Source organism: Photinus pyralis, unplaced genomic scaffold (assembly GCF_008802855.1).
Source record: "Photinus pyralis isolate 1611_PpyrPB1 unplaced genomic scaffold, Ppyr1.3 Ppyr1.4_LG6, whole genome shotgun sequence".
NCBI classification, from domain to species: domain Eukaryota; kingdom Metazoa; phylum Arthropoda; class Insecta; order Coleoptera; family Lampyridae; genus Photinus; species Photinus pyralis.
In genome coordinates, this window is record NW_022170663.1 from 33520052 (window position 1) to 33524233 (window position 4182).

The window sequence follows — 4182 nt, forward strand, 5'->3', positions numbered from 1 at the left end:
GAGGGGGGGGGGGGCGGTATGTAATTATGTATTTGGAATAAAGGAAAAACGGCGGGGCACAAACGAAGGTATTCGGGGAACAACCAAGCGCAATCGGTCGCTTTTTTGAAAATTGGGGGAGGGGGGAAATTATTAATCCCCCTGGTCGTTGAAACCAGCCGCGCGCAAGAAGAATGCAATTGTGTGCAAAAGAGGGCATCAATGCGCAATCCATGTATTGCTTCCTAAATTTGGGGGGCCAAATTCACGCAGGTGTTCGCGGAATGTATTTGGGAACACCCTGTATAGACCACATTTTGAATGTGTGCCAGACCTTTAAAACAACCCACTCATCATTAATCCTTTTCCCTTGGAACTCACTGGAATCGTTTATTAATCCTGCATCGAATGGTACTCCAAGGAGTTCTAACAGCGTTGTCGATAGAAATATTCAATAATAAATAGTTTGCGCTCGAGTTATGTTATATACTATAAGTGACAAATAATAATTAACTGTCAAATTCATTCTTAATTGATTGTAAATACATAAACCACGTTACAGTATTTATGTCAGCAGAGCCAATTCCAAACAACAGACGATATTCATATCGACAATAAATATTTCCGGAATGTTACATAAATCGTTCTCGATTCTATATTGAATTTCTTTTATCCTCCGTAAAACCTAAAGCACCTGAAATCTAACAGATTTCCGATGTACCCTCAAATACTTACTGATTAATAACCAAATTACGTGTATTGTAACGTAAATTTAACTACGTGATTATTTATTCACAATTAATGTAATACTTATGTAATATTTATCACAAAATTTGCTTATGTAGCAAACGGAGTTTCTAGAAAGATCACGGAACATTCTCGAGAATTACCGCTTTCCTTCCTTATCGCCAGTGACTATTCTTGTATCGACCTATGGCGCCGCGATGGCGACTGCTGGCGCCCTAATGTCTGGGATACTCGCTACAGTATGTAATCTGAGAAATCTCGTATGGTCTAGCAGCAAGGATATCTGGCACTAATTCAGGAGACTCGACATGCAAAATGATTATCTTTTATTTAGTACAGAGTGTTATAAAGTTAAATGGAGATACAGTTGCGCATTTTATACTGAATAATTTCTTCTTTTTCAAAACCCTCTTACTTCCGGTTTTCTTGTTTTTATTTTTTTACGGCTTTATGATTGGTTATTTGAAAAAAAACCTTGAAAAAAAACCAGGAGCACCGTTCTATGCTCCGCCAGAAAATGATTTTACTTTTCTGATGCGACGTTTCGGTTTTTAGACACCAGCACCAATCTTATTTTTTTTATGGAACTAATTTTTGTTTAATTTTTGAGTAGCTTTTGATTTTAAAACAGAGAGCGACAAATTTTGGAATAATCACCCTTCTAATGAAACTACCCTGTATCTCTCATAATATTCAATACCTACTTAAAAGCGCGCAACCCTACAAAACTCTACTCTAAACTTGTGGTATAATATGTATAATACACAATAGAGAGAGTTACATTTTGCCCTTTCCGTACCGACCGCCTTATGCACCCGAGAGGGGAGGGAGCACCTCTCGCATCTTCCATGGGCCGTCTATTTCGTATCGGCTCCCTTTTACATTCAAGAGAGGAAGGGGCATCTATCGCATTTTTCATGGGTCGTTTTTTTCGTATCAACCGCCTTGTACACCCGAGAGAAAGAGCACTTCTCACATTTTCCATGGGTCACCTTTTTTGTGTCGACCCCTTTTTACACCCGAGAGGGGAAGGGGCACTTATCACATTTTCCGTGGGCCGCTTTTTTTGTATCGACCGCCTTGTACACCCGAGAGAGGAAGGGACACCTCTCGCAAAGTGAAGCAGCGCAATCGAAGAGTCATATCAGAAATATAATCAGCACTTATTTTACACGTTTTCAAACATAAAACCTAAATTGAAACAACAGCAAATTGATATCAACAGGACGGAAGATACTTAGTAACAATGGGTTATAAGTATTGAACAAAAAATTCGAAGAATCATACAAATTTGAATAATCGACAGACTTTGAAGACATTGGGAGAGTTCGAAACATTTTATGAAGAATTTGAAAATTCAAAGAAAATGAAGATTTGAAACTGAAGAATGGCAAGCATTCGGATATTTAAAAGATTATGGCGAATCTGGCTAATGCGAGGAATGGGAGGCCGTAATAATTTTAAGAACCCCAAGAAGAAACGGAATAGCTCGAATAATCAGATCGAACTATTCAAAAAGGAGGATTTTCTAAGATTCTGAAGGATTTTAAGAATCCAAGAGAAGTAATAGAAGTCGATAATTAATCCAATTATTAAAGCCCTCTTATGTAGGTCCTTTAAAATAATCAACGGATACATTTCGCTCTAACAGATCCCGTTGGCATAAACCCGTTTACAATTCCATAAGGCGAGAAAATTTAAAATTTTTCGTTTATCTCTCGACAGTTTCGCTCGGCGGGAATCCCTTTCAATGTTGATTTATGAACGGTGTATCGGCCATCTCGCCACTTTTCTCGGCGACCCGCAATCAGCCTCGGCTTTAGTCACGTGACCTCTAGTTACATAACTCAGCCGCAATCGACCAGTTCATTTCCGTTTTTCATCCCCGCGCTTACGGTATGAATGTCGATAGCGATGGGATTACGTCGGACTGGCTTGGATTGGAAGTTATCGTAAGGAAGAGGCGAAGATTGCCTTTTTATTCATATTTATGTCGGTCCGTACGATTGAGCTGACCTTCTCGCTAATCATCCCCGGATGATATTTCCTGAGTTGGGCCCGGTCGGATTGGCCCGCTGCCATCTCCCATCCCTTAATGCGTGTGCAATAATTTGCTGCAACTGCATGTAGCCGGTGGAATTTCTGCGGTGTTAATAGAGGAAACTCGATGCATCGCTCGTATGCATTGTCTATTGATTTATAAATTTTCATTTGCTACACGAGCAGACATCCGCATTCATTAATTATGCACCCGCAAAATCTTCTTGCTAACCAATTCCATCGAAATAACGCTGAAACTCGCGTACACGACGTATTTAAACGATTTAGTTGGGCGTGCGCCAAATTTCTCGCCCGAAAACTTTAATAAAATTGTTAAAATTTATCAAAAAATTTGGTGCGACGCCAAGTAATAAATAATGATAACAAAAATAACAATGAAGTGCTGAATGTAATTTGAACGGGAACGTGAATAAAACGCGATTCCGGTTACGAGAAAGTTTTATTTAAAGTGCAGGAACATTAAAAAGTATCGCTTCTGAGATTTCGGTGCGGATTTTGATTGATTGCTTGAGCGCCGTATCGCCGCCGTGGCAACTTCCCAATGGTACCATTTGTCGGCGAAATAAATGGACCGCGCCGGAATCATTGCCGTTTCGGATAATTGATGCGTTTAAACCCCTAACAAACGCAATTTTAAGAGGATTCTCTAGTCTACTAAATGTTTCTGAATTTAACATTATTCACTGTCATATCTCTTAATGTTTATTAGTAATGCAAAGCACAAAAGTGAAAATGCCGAAAAAAAATTCCCATACCGGGAATCGAACCCGAGCCTCCTGGGTGAAAGCCAGGTATCCTAGCCACTAGACCATATGGGATTGTGAAAACTTTGCTTCGTTTTTATAAGCCGTTCTCGGGTACTCTTTCAATGTAAACATATACAGGATGATATATTTAAAGAGTGCATGAAGCTATTGTTTTCAACAAACAAATTTATGAAAATCCGAAATTTTTCACGGTGAAATTCTTCATATTTCATGATTCATTTTAAGTTAATAAAAATGTTCGCAAAATTCCTGAGTGACAACTTGAAGTTAACATTTTTCCAAGAGGTTGTGCACATCATCGACAAACAAAAAAGTTAGAAAATGTTGTAAAACCATGCATTTGTCGCAGCATTTTGTCCATTGCATCTTATACCTAGGTAGATTTAACTCGTTTTATTAAAGGCTCATTGGAATAAGATTGAAATTATTTTCAAATACTAACAAAGTACACCTGCTCTCTGAAGATTTTCTACTACAAGTTGATTGCATTCTGTAAGAAGAACCGATGCATGGAACATGCGACAAGTGCCCCTTCCACATTCAGACGATCGTGTCGTTTTTTAGAACGGTTAATCCTTGTGTTCATGGATTGCAAGCATGTAAGAACCGAAAACGTATGTCATTAACG

The 4182-nt window shown here is 38.8% G+C and overlaps 1 non-coding gene across 1 annotated transcript; it reads right to left on the reverse strand.

The window, feature by feature from the left end:
- Nucleotides 1-3533: 3533 nt before the first annotated feature.
- On the reverse strand, nucleotides 3534-3605 carry Trnae-uuc. The gene has a single exon. It is a non-coding gene; the product is annotated as a tRNA-Glu (tRNA).
- Nucleotides 3606-4182: the final 577 nt, after the last annotated feature.